This window comes from Anas acuta, chromosome 3 (genome assembly GCF_963932015.1).
Source record: "Anas acuta chromosome 3, bAnaAcu1.1, whole genome shotgun sequence".
Lineage (NCBI taxonomy): Eukaryota > Metazoa > Chordata > Aves > Anseriformes > Anatidae > Anas > Anas acuta.
In genome coordinates this window covers 21946453-21959468 of record NC_088981.1, presented here as the reverse complement: position 1 = coordinate 21959468, position 13016 = coordinate 21946453, and the positions used below count along the sequence as shown (strand labels likewise).

The following is a 13016-nucleotide window of genomic DNA, read 5'->3' as shown; positions in this document are numbered from 1 at the left end:
TTTGCATAAATACACTTTTTTCCATACAGTTTATAGGAAGCATTATCTGGCAGTCCCACTGGCCAGCTTCCTAAAGGTTTTGTTTGCTTCCTGTTTATTCAAAAGCATCTCTAGTCTTCCCACCCTGCTTCCCTGCTTTTCTTCTCCCCAGCAGCATGGTCTTGCTTGTTTCATTTTGGATTTGTTTATGACAGGTTTATAATGTAAACATTTTTTTTTTTTTTTTAAGAGCAGTGAAGTGTATTTAAAACAAATTGGTTTTCCCATGGGAGTCACTGCACTGGGGCTGTTGTCACAGGTCAGGTTACCAGATACTTTGCAGTTGGAAGTCCTACATTCAGTTGCTCACAATCTGCCAGGCATTTTGGGATACAATCTGGAATCTGTGTTTCAGCCCCAGGTCACTCCTGCACTCAGTCCGTTGTGTTCAGTAAAGATGTAAGATCTTTGGAAGTTGTAGGATGCTATTAAAAGCTGTATAATAATGCATGTGCAAAAAGGAACGGAATAAAGTTTGAATGGGCAATTGAATCCCAACATCTCCTGCTTTTAGAGAACTTGCCTTTGAAGCTCAGTTTTTGGGACACCACTTATATTAAATCATCTTAAAACTAATCGCAGGAATATGGCAATTTTCCATAATTATTTTTGTAAGGAGTTAGGCTTAGGTCCCCAGACCATCATATATCCAACACCGAATAGTTGTGCTCACAGATAACAACAATCACTTTCAGATAACTTGTAAGGTGAGGAATTCCCTTGTCCTCTGCAATCCCCAGGTAGTGAAATTGCAGAGCAGTAACCCAAGGCCTACCTATAGCAAGGTGCCTGGTTCCTACTGGGGGCATTTCACCTCATCCTTCCCTCTGAGGCTCCTTGCTCTGCCAATTACATCCATCTCGTGGTGAGCCCTTATCATCTCTGACAGCAGGTAGCATGGATTCAGTATCTCATGCACTTCTAATGTCAGTGGGGAGCTGAGTCTTGCACCTGTGCCCGTGAACAGGAGTTTATGGGATTTAGAAGCCAACAGGAGGACGTGGTCATGTTCTGGTTGTGTAGCTGTGGCTGGGCAAGGGCAGGGAAGCATTTCTTATGGAAAGCTTCAAAGGCATTAGGGAAGGCTAGGGAAAAAACTCCTGCTAAACAATTTTCACAGGAGGCCTCATTTGGGGATAAAATATAATTTTCCTCCTCTTTTCACTTCATCTTTTTAGATGGCTTGTCTCAGTGCTGTATCCACATACCAGAAGCACTGTGTTGTTTTTATTTTTTTCTCAGTAGGCAGTGGGATGGGAAATGGAGCATGGTTTTTAACTATTTATTTCCCTCGCCTTCTCTTCCAGCAGTAGCAGTAGTCACTGTCACCCTCTTATCCTGTCTGCAGTTCTCCAGCCTCAGGTAGCTCAGAGGAGGAGATCAAAGTGCAGCTGCTCAGAGAAGCAGAGAGGGAAAAGTTTGATTCTGCGCTGGAAAAAATAGTGGTTGTTTGTACCAGTTCCTGTGCTGTGATGAATCATGAGAATTTGATCTGAAATTTATGGAGGCTGAAGTGAGAGAAATGAGTTTGATCTGACACCCTGACCTGAGCACAGAACAACTGCAGGTTGTTGGTTTTCTTTTTCTTTTTTTTTTTTTTTCTTTTTTCTGCTGGAAGATGGTAGCAGATATAGAAACCTGACACTGTAAAGTCATTGTATGTATCAATAACCTGCCAGTGATCTTTCTGGGGAATGGAATAAGAGATCGTGAAGTTCACAGCTACGGGCAATTTATATGCAAATCTGACTGCTGCAAATTTTTGAAGCAAACTGGCTCAATTTTAGCCAGACCATACCTGAAAGTCTGCCTTCCCCAGCCATACAGGCAGACTTCTCCCAGTCTCATGGGGGCGGGAGAGGGAGCACGTTAGGCAGCACCAAGTGTGGGTTATTACCCAAACCTGCTAAAGACCCCATGCTGCCTGGCCACTGTCCCCCTGCTCTCCTCTGTTGCTTGGGTTATCGTGCCCTTCCTTGCTGAGATGTCAGTCCTAGAACATGCATGACTCTTACGTATACAGCAAGCAGAAGCTTGCCTCACTCCTATGGTAACCTGAAATGGAAGGAATCAGTGTGCACATTTCCCTAAGGAAAGGAAAGGAGAAAATTGTGTAGTTTTGCAAATATGCAATCACTTCTACAAAGTGATTTAAAAGTCTCATACCTAGCCCTATTAGGGTTGTAGGCTCCTGGCACTTATTTTAAGAGATTTAAATTTCAGTAAGAAAATAGTTGCCTTGACACTTTCTGTATTTTTGGAAAGTTTGTAAAATCAGACTTCAGAGTTACTCAGTTATGTTTAGGGAGTATCACTACCTGAACTTAGAGACTGAGCAATCTTTCTGTGTGCAATGGTGCTTTCCTGTTAAGTACTGGAAAAAAAGAACTGGAGGTATTCACGTTTTTGTTGTTGGTGGTGGTGTTTTTTGTTTGTTTGTTTGTTTTGTTTTGTTTTTCTTCCATATTGTTGTTGCTTTCTGTTTATATGCTTTTTTAAGCCAAGTGGAACCTGTTTCCCAATGAGAGTATGTTAGTCACTGACCCTCTGTGCAGTCTGCAGATCTGGGGTCTTGTCAGAGTGGCAAAGTGTTTCCAGCATGGTGGTGGTCCTCCATCTCATTGCAAGGATCTTTTTTTTTATATATGTCAAATCCAGCCCAGCAAGGAGTTTGCGAAAAGCTGAAGAAACAGCTAGGAAGGCTCTGTGATAATTTCAGCTATGATTATGACCGGGCGAGTAAATTGCACGTTGGATACATGTTTGTAATAAACTGGGTGTGAGTGGCAAATTAGCATGACTTCTTCTGATTAGGAATGAGCCTTGCAGGCTAATAAAACATGTAGTGGGAAAAACAGATTACAGAAGGATGAAAGATCTGGTGCCCTCTTCCTTTAACTTCTTTGTCCCTCATCTCTACAAAACAGCTATAATGGAAGCTACACCCATGTATATCAGGCTGGGTTTATCCCCAGGATAAGCCAGGTCAGTGATAGTAAGGGTTATGTGCTCAGTGATGTGTCGGATGGGTCCCCACTGCCAGCTCTGCCACGTGCAATAACAGCAGCACATGACTGACACAGCCCATACCAGCATGAGAACCCACCAGAAGGTGGGAGGGAAAGGATTTAAAATAATTTGTTTGAAGAAAGATAACCAATGTGCTGCCCGCTTCACTCATTTCCTGCGAGGTTCTGCAAGAGCTGTCAGATGAGGTTTTCCACCAGTGTGGTTTTGTAGGCATTCAAAAAGTGCATCATTCTTTGAGAAAGCAAAGGTGAGGTTGGTGAGAAACAGCTGCAGTTGGGAACTATTTTAATTGCTGGGTGATGAAGCGTGTGGCAAGGTGACTGTGCACTGAATGTGTGGTTTGCTGAAGATAGACAAGTTTGTTCTGATTACCTGCATGGATTCTCTAGCTCACTGTACCTGTACAGGGTACCTTTGGGGACCCATAACCATAGCAGTGGTCTAGCAGTTCAACTAGATGATCTATTTAGATCCCTTCCAAATGAAATATTCTGTTTTATTCTGTTCTATTCTGTTCTACGGAGTCCAAGCACCTATCTATGCTGGCCCTTCACTATAGCATAAAATCTCAGGCCAGTAACTACACACACCTTTATGTAACCCCGTGTTTGTGCTTCCCAGTCCTGCCAAGACAAAACCTTGTCTCTTTGAGGGTCCATCTAGGAGAAATCATCTCCAGGCACTGCTCCATGACAACAATCATGCTGCTTACTGGAGATGATTTAAATACAAAGATTTTTTTCTTTCTGAATGTTGCTTTAACTAAAGTGTCTCCTTGCCAATGCAGAACTTGACTCTATGCAGTCTCTTTTTTTTTTTTTTTTGCTACATTTCTAAGGCAATTCCTGTGACATGGGGATGCCCACCACCATCACTAATAATTGTACCTACAGAAGCAAAAGCACACATCTCTACAAAGATTATTTAATGCACATTCACCAATATATGTAATAAACAATGTTTCAGGGATAATTAGAGCCTTCTGAAGGAGATAGAGGACAAAAATGGGCATACATGTATAAGAAAATGTTCCAATTTTACCCTTACAAGGGGTGAACAGAGCAGATGTTTACATCTGGATGTCAAGCTACAAATACAGTGAATTTTCTAGCAAAGAAATACTTAACATTCCTTTGGAGACCAGGAGAATAGCTTGTAAATCTGATCTTCAAAGTGACTTCACTAATCAACACTAAGCAGAAATGCAAAGACTGACATTAAGTGGGTATTAAAAACATGCCATTCTTTTCAAGGGTGCTCTTCTGAGTGAGATGCACTAATATGGCCAACTGAGCAACAAAACTAAATTAGGCAATTTCCCTTCTATTTGGTAAGAGAAAGAGTGGGAGGAGGGAGAACAGACGCCTTAAATATAACCCCCCACTGTAAACAGTGCTCAAAACGAGTGCTACAGGTTTTATTGTTATTTAACTGCCTAATTCCTCCTTTTGTGAAACAAAAGCAAAGAAAACGTTTTAACATAGAATTCTCTTTCTCTGTCTTCTGCTTCTTGTACATAAAAGGAAACTAGTTCTCTGAAGTAGTTATGATTTTGACATTTGACTAAGAAGCCAGAGATGCTAAGAAAAATATGTACAGGATTTTATGGCTATCCCTTCCTTAATGTGGTGTGCAGGAACAAAAGGTACGGCAAAGCAAGCAACAAACCCACAAAATCTGCACAGGCTACTCACTGCTGTGGGTCTGACCCATGTCACATCACTATAGCTGCCCAAAGGGACCAAAGCAACCCCCGGGAGCCCACAGCCTTGGCCAGGCAGCAAAGGATTCAGATGGCAGGACCATCCTTTGGTAACCACTGGAGGTAATAACAGGCAGAAAGCTTGACTGGGTATGGGGAAGGGTGATGCAGGGGAAGGGAACAGATAGAAATGTGCCTGGGGGAGAGGAGAGAGGAGCAAGCAGCTGGCACATCATCTCGCTGAATGTCATGCTGAAGAAAGCAGGGCACACTGCACCCATCAGGCAGCCAGGCACACACCATCTGCCCTCACTGACCACAACTGCAGAGCATCTCACTGGCCTTCACTGAAGCAAACACTGAAATTCCGTCTTTTTAGTAAAATGCTTCTTATGGACTTTACCTCAAGTATCTGGTTAGGTCCCTTCGAAGGTATTAACTTAAGGACAGAAAGTGTTCCTTGTTTGCAGTACTGAAGAAAGAATTTTACCAGAACAAAAAAAGAAATTCCACTTCTCAGTTAATTTCAGTTGTAAGGTTTCCTGTCTGGATTTTTTCTAATCCTATTTCATTTCACTGGTGTTTTTCATGTGGACTTAAAGATATATTAGAGTTATCTGTGCATCCTGCAAAGTCAGTTTATATTTATTCACTCGGCCTCCTTCTGCATCCTTTCTAGCAGAAACATCACAGTAGCCACAGGGGAGAAAATTAGCCAGGCAAATTCTCCATCTGTCTCTTTTTCTATTTCCCGGGGTTATTTGACTATGCATCTTTTTGTCAGTATTGGTGGATTTTTTTTTTTTATTTTTTGCATAAAATATGAAATTCAAAGAAAATAACACAAACATAGAGCTTCACCTACATGACTAACCAGATGGCCTTAACAAGGCTGTTGTGGTTTCATTGGGTTATGTCACACAGTTTGCTTTGTTGGAGGGAAGACGATGAAGATTTAGACATTTTTTCCCCCAGAGTGTTTGACCTGCTGCATCTGCCCCTTGGAGGTAGCCTAGGTGTTCTCAGGGAACAGGCTCAAAGGCTGTCGCAGAAGTACACTGTCAGGATGATTCTACCATAAGCAGTGGCTGAGAACATTGGAAGGGAAAGCTTTTACGTGTGTGTATTAATATGCATGTATATGCGCATTGCCTTCCTTTAAGCAAGGTGCATGGAGTGAGGGTGTGATGGGGGGACAGGAGCACTTCCTTCGCTTTGGGGAGGCCTTTGCTTCACTCTGCAGAGGAGCGAGAACAGCTTGCAACGGGGAAAAGCAGCAGCAGGACAGGGGGGAGTGGTGCTGGGTGTTTAGTAGAGCTGCTAGGTGGTCACAATGAAGACGGGAGTACTGTGGGGATCCTGAGCAGTGGTCACACAAATAGAGCAGGAAAGTGATAAAATAGAGGAGGAGAAAAATAGGTGAGGCAAAAGCCAAATACTTTGCAGAAACTGTGGATAGGAAGGTCCGTGTCAGGATGATGTTGCATGGGGAGAAGACGTTGGTTTGAGAGAAGGTGAATGTGAAGACAATAAGGGATGGGAGTGAAAATAAACCCCAAATTGCAGGGTTTGTCAGGCTGCAGGACCCTGTCGGTTTTGGTGGTTTTTTTTTGTATTATTCAGTGATGACTTACTCACTTTGTTATGAACCATTTTGATGCATTTCCTCTCCACAAATACTGCTCTGAGGTTTTGATTTGGACTAGCTTTACATGGCGCTCCCACATGGAGCTATGAAGGAAATCTGCAGGGCTCTGATTCGGCTGCTATTTCCATCGTTCATCCATTTCATCTCTTCTCCCTTGGCTCTCATTGCCAAGGTCACGGCAAGATTGCCAAGCCTGAAGCCAAACATCCGGTATCTATTCCAACTCAAAGCTCTTTGCTCCTCTGAGTCAGTGTGCTCATGTCAAGAATAACCCGAAAGGGATATGGAAACCCCAAAGTCACTGCCATAAATCACACTCGTCCTAATGCCATTCTCATCTCTGAGAGTGGCCTGCCCTTTGTGTCATGTCCTGCCAACATTCCCAACTGTTGGCCATTTGTTCACAAAGGGGAATGTGAAGTACATGCTCTTGAGAGCCCATCCAATACCAGGGGTATTATATGCTCATATAGACAAGCTGGGACAACTCAGCTCTACCTCTTAATTCCCAGGCCAGAAAACTAGCCCAAAACAGCATTAAAGGAGTTACAGTTTGTAGCTGGGGAATGCCACTTGAAATTTTACTCATGCTTGATGCTAAGATACTTTCTCTGGTCATAGCTGTAGCATATCGCAGAGCTGATTAATTTGTCCACTGAGAGTGATGCTCATAAATTTAGCCTGTTTTTCTCTGGTTGAGCTGTGCATGAAATGATCTGGGCTTCTTCAAATGCATTTGTTATTCATAAGGATTCTCAGAATAGTTTGGACCAACAATTTTCAGCTTTCAGTAGGGTCAGGCTGATGACTTGCAATTCACTTTCCACTTTCCATGGTTTCTGATTTGTCATCCAAGTCAAATGCTATTCCATCTGTTTGCCAGTGAACGACATAAACCTTATAAATAGAAGAGCAGTGGCTATTGAATAATGATTTTGTTTTGTATAAGTTTTTGGCAAAAATTCATGTAGATTGGGGAATTCTAGAATATTTTTATGAATATCTTATTTTCCCCTTAGTATGGAGATTCTGGTGTAAATTTCCAAAGCCAGATGTCTTCAAATGGTTTTCTCTGGATTGTATCATAATAGCAATCTATTGAATTATGACAAGTTGCATTGGCCCTTCCCAGCTCCATGTTAACATTTTATGTTTCAGAAGCTGAAAATCTGTCAAAGTCCAGAGCAAACTAATGTTTTCTGTGTAGGTTGCCAACTGAGAGATTAATTTTGCTCCCCTTGAATCTGGTGGTATCATTCTCAAATAGCTGGGGATGTTTCTTAGCTTACTGTTCTCTTGAAGGTGTTGTGGCATCGCATGACTTGAAAGGTTGTTTTTCTTTTTTAAGACATTAGCAAAGCAAATTCCCAGTGCTACAATGAAGGCCAAACCCAGGCTGTGAAACCTAGGGGCTTACTTACCATTCCTTCCTCCTGACTTGCAGCAATGCATTTGAGACTCATTTCACTACAGGCTCTTTTGCTCCCTGTGCCTCTGCAGGTGTAGAGATATACACTGGTAAATACCTCAAGGCTGACTCAAGACACTTGATTTAGACAGATATTGAAGTTTTCCACCAGATTCCCTGGTGAAGTTATACCTTCAAGAGATGGATGTTATTGCTCTCTACAGCTACCTGAAAGGAAGCTGCGGGGAGCTGGGGGTCGGCCTCTTCTCACAGATAAACAGTGATAGGCCTAGAGGGAATGGCCTCAAGTTGTACCAGGGGAGGTTCAGTTTGGAAATGAGGAGATATTTCTTCTCAGAAAGAGCAGTCAGGCACTGGGACGGGTTGCCCAGGGAGGACCCCTATTAAGAGTTCGGGGAAGGGGAAAGGGAAGAAAAGACAGGAATATGTCTCATTTTTCCAAGCCATGACCATTTCTTCTTCTTTTATTCATGTGCTTTCCATACAAACCAGTGCAGAAGGTCCTTTATCAGAAATAATGCTTTCTGTTGTGACCATTGTTATGATTATTAAATTAATAGAGCATATAAGGAAAACAATGGAAAAGAGCTATGCAGAAACAGCCAAAACTCTATCTATACATATTAGGGTCAGATATTAAATCCAAATTATTAAAACATTCCACATTTTACTGCTATTTTCATGGTATAAACTAGCTGTACCAATACTGACATTTAAAATGGCTCAGGCTGTTCTTTAAAGCAGTTCCTGTAATCATAACAAATTCTTGTTTACTATTGTCTCCCTAACATTGCTCTGGTGGCAGTGTATGTATTTAGGTTTTGGTGTCAGCCAGCCATACACAAATATATCAGAGAATGAAAAATCCAGCAAGTATAAATGGGCTGGGGCACATGAATCCATGGCAGGTAAGCCTCAAGGGAACCATACCATATTAACAAATTTGTACTGGGACTTGTGTGTCTCCTCTTTTCTTAATTGTGATGTAAGCTACCCCTCAGTGAAATTGGAAGAGCCAATTTCCTCTCTCTGTTTTACTATAGGGTGAGATGGCCAAAGAGCAGCAATTCCACAAAAGTCACAACTTAGTAGAGTACGTGCAATGATGCAGCAAGCCTTCTTCCGAAGGCACAGAGAGTTGTATTTGATTCAGAAAAGTATCTCCTTCTGACAAAGTAACTGGCAACACCTATGCTATTGCAAAACCTCTTCTTCATTTCACCTGCTATGCTGTGAATGTTATTTGTAGTGCTGTGGTACTCAGAGACCCCAGCTCTCAGCATGATTGTCCCGTGCAAGGCACATTGCTCTTGGTCACATATGGAGGCAAAGTGAATTCCTGCTCAGTGTTATGCCTGCATCTGTAAATCTTGGTGTAAGGTAAGGATGTAAACTGGCACCTCTGCAAAATGATGCACTCCCCCAGGGAAAAAACAAGCATCTAGTCTACTAGACTAGGGTCTAGTCTACTGCAGGGTTTCCAGTACAATGTGTCCTATATGGGGCATCAGCATGCCTTCAGCATTGTAAGAGATTTCTGGATGTTATAATGTGACATATATAGCAGAGATGTGGAGCTCCTTCCTGTCTTCCTGGTACTACCTAACTGAGGTTAAGTGAATCCCTTCTCACAAAGCCTCAAGTGCCTTTGTCTTTAAAACGAGGGTTGAGATAACACAGTCCTTTCATGGAGTCCTTGGTGATGTGCTGGTGTTTGCTGTCAAAGGACTGGGTGAGGCTTTACAGCATGTGGATCTGGCAGCATAAATGATAGATTTACCTGAGCTTCTACATGTCACTAAAGGCATTAGCCCCAAGGAAACTAGTTTCTGAAATCCTTTGAAATTGCAGCACATTTTTTCTTTGAACATGCCACAGTTAAGGAATGGTAGTCGTTTTCATTAAGAGCTTTCAGTGATGCTGATAGTAGCACCAGCATGCCTCCAATTCATGCCTTTTTTTTTTTTTTTTAATTAAAATATGTTCTTTTTTTCCTATTAAGAATGATATTAAAGTGGAGGAATCTTCTACAAGATAAAATACAGCCATTTCGTTGCCCGGGATCTGCAATAAGAGTACATTATAATTAATAATAGATATGAGAGTACTGCAATATTGCACTGTAGATTCACAAGATTTTTTCCATTTGCTTTGAAATGATCCATTTCTCTGCATAATTCATGAACAAACTGTCTAAGAAACTAATTGGATAGCATTAGGATTAATGACAGGTATTTTGGTGAGTAATGTCTGCTTTTGTTCTACAGTTTGCTTATTGTATAGCTAACAGTCCCCTGGTGCATTGGTACAGTACCAAGTGATAAGAGAGCAGAGGTGGAAGCACAAGTAGAAAGGAGTGAAGAAACTCAAATAAAGTAGGAGACAGCTCACTATGGGACATTCATCTGGTCTCAACATCTTTTCAAGGCTTATAAATATAATCTAGTTTCTGTTTCATATAGGTATCAAAAACCTATAGTCAAACAAGGCAGTTTTAAAATCTGCATTCTGCTGGAAGTCACTCTGAAAATACGAGTTTTTCCTTGTTTTACCTAGAAATATGTGCCCTGCCCTTCTCTGGAGTCTTGAATCCAGCCACCCCTGGATTGTGCAAAGCTCAGAACTACATCTAATCTTTACTGATAAATGTCTTTCATACGTCTTGTCAAATTATCACTTAGCCCAGAATTAGTGTGTACCTTATTTTGCTTAGAAATCTAAATGGTTCAAAAATCTCCCAAACCAGAGGAATTCTTAAACATTTTGATTTTCTACTGAAACTTCACATGTGCCTACTGCATGATGCACTCTTTGATGTATGTCAGCAATTCCTTGTAAATATATTTTTTTCCACTTCTGAGAATGGGCTCAGAAGAGGAAGACAGAATGTATCATATGCCTGTAATTGCAAAGAAGGATGTTCTCCAAGCTATGTTCCCCTCAGTGGAGATGATAGGAGCTCTGTTGGTCACAGGGAAATGTTCACAGGAAGCGAAAGGGTGAGTAAGGAAAAGAGAAATTATCTTCATCAACATTTTTAGTTTAGTTTAACCCGTCAGACCCTAGCTAGAACTGGGAGTAAATGTTAAGTTGGTAAAGTGCATAGCCTGGATCAAAAACCTGGATTTGGACATGGTGAGCTGATTATTCAGCTCTGGTCTTCTGTGTGTGAACAGTCTTCACCCCATGCTTGTACATGATTTCCAAGGCAATCTGCTTGCTGGCACTAAGCCTCCCAGAACCATCATAAATGGGTCTGAGTTGTCATTGTGAATCAGGACAAAAATGACATAGCTCCTGGCCAGAAAATGGAGATGTGCTTTTTGTCCTGATGTGTGTGCTAAGCTTTTCTTGGGCTAGGGCTCAAAGTAGCTTTATACTTCAGATCATTCATTATCAGCATACTGCAGCAAACAGAATGGGCAGGGATTATATAACCACCATCAACCATTATCTTTTTGCATCTTTTTCTATCCCTTCAGAAGAAATAGTGCAGAATTAATTATCATTCCTTTGTAAAGATATCTGAGAACATCAAGTGGAACCTCCTTCTGCACAGCTTGCTTTCTCATCAAATGTGATTATATAAAAATGTAATTCTATTGTTTAAACTTTGATTCAGACACACTAGGCTTACAAAAATTAAGCTACTATAATAAACAAATCATCAGCATTTGTATGGTGAGTTAACAAGATGTAGCCAAAAATGAAACTGTAAATGCACGATGCTGAACTTCCTGCTGGGATTGTTTGAGGACCTCTTAGTTGATAATCCTGTGCAGAACCAGCTCTTTAATCTGTGTTAGTGTAACTGATTGAATCCCACTCTCTTCATTCGAGGGAGGTGATTATCTTCAGGTCAAGGGAGGTGATTGTCCCCCTCCACTCTGCCATCATGAGGCCCCACCTGGAGAGCTGCATCCAGGTCTGGGGCCCCCAGCACAAGAAAGATGTGGGCCTGTTAGAGCAAGTCCAGAGGAGGGCCACAAAGACAATCAGAGGGCTGGAGCACCTCTCCTATGAAGACAGGCTGAGAGAGTTGGGGCTGTTCAGCCTGGAGAAGAGAAGCTGACCTCATTGCAGCCTTTCAGTACTTAAGGGGTACTTATAAAAGGATGCAGAGGGACTCTTTACTCAGGTAGATAATTATAGGACAAGGGGGAATGGTCTTAAACTAAAAGGAGATAGATTTAGATTAGACATGAGGAAGAAATTCTTCACTCAGAGGGTGGTGAGGCACTGGAACAGGTTGCCCAGAGAGGCTGTCAACGCCCCATCTCTGGAGGTGTTCAAGACCAGGTTGGATGGCGCTTTGGGCAACCTGATCTAGTGGGTAACCTCCCTGCCTATGGCAAGGGGGTTGGAACTAAATGGTCTTTAAGGTCCCTTCTAGCCCAAGCCATTCTATGCTTCCGATTCACTGCCACCATCCTGTCTCTCTCCTTTGAATACCAAGCCAGAGAAGCAGCTTCACTGTGAGGTGCCTTTCCTTCAGTCTTTATTAGAGAGAATGTGCATTCCTGGTACCGCCATGTGATGAAGAGTGGTAAGGCCGCACACTGCGTCTCTTGCCTTCCCATCCATGCCATCTCTTCTTCTGGCTTGCACAACTCAAAACCCCTTCAGAAGCACCCATGGGAGTACAACACAACAACAGCACTTGGGGAGAGCTGAGGCTTAGGCTTCCCTGCAGAAATGGATGTAAAGCCGTAAGCCTATACATTTTGGCCTTTTGTCTTCACATCATCAGGCAAAGCAGTCAAGCAAGGGCAAACATATTAAAAAATAAATAAAAATAGGTATAAATGCAGGTTCCTAAATTATAACTTAGTCTTTTTCTAGCAACCATCTGGATGCAATTCCTAACTAAATACTCTGTTGATGTAACTTCAGTTACTGGCGGACACACTTGTTAACATTGGATGCAATCATGGGAAGTTTTCTCTCCTGGCCTGTTAATAAAGGTGTTTTGTCACATTCATATATATATCAGCTGATCTTGACAAATGAATCACCTTAACAAACAGAGCCCTTGTCAAGCCTGATCTATGATTTTTTTTTTGAATAATATTTCACAGTCATTAGATGTTAGAAAAATGCAGATGGTATCTTCACTGTAGAACAGAACTCCAGCTTTACCCTCTCAGGCTCCTTTCTTTGTCCTGCTG

General features: G+C 41.9%; 1 long non-coding RNA gene across 1 annotated transcript in view; it reads left to right on the top strand.

The window, feature by feature from the left end:
* Positions 1–13016, top strand: part of LOC137853565 (uncharacterized) — a 120726-nt gene that overhangs the window by 45162 nt on the left and 62548 nt on the right. The window lies entirely within an intron of this gene.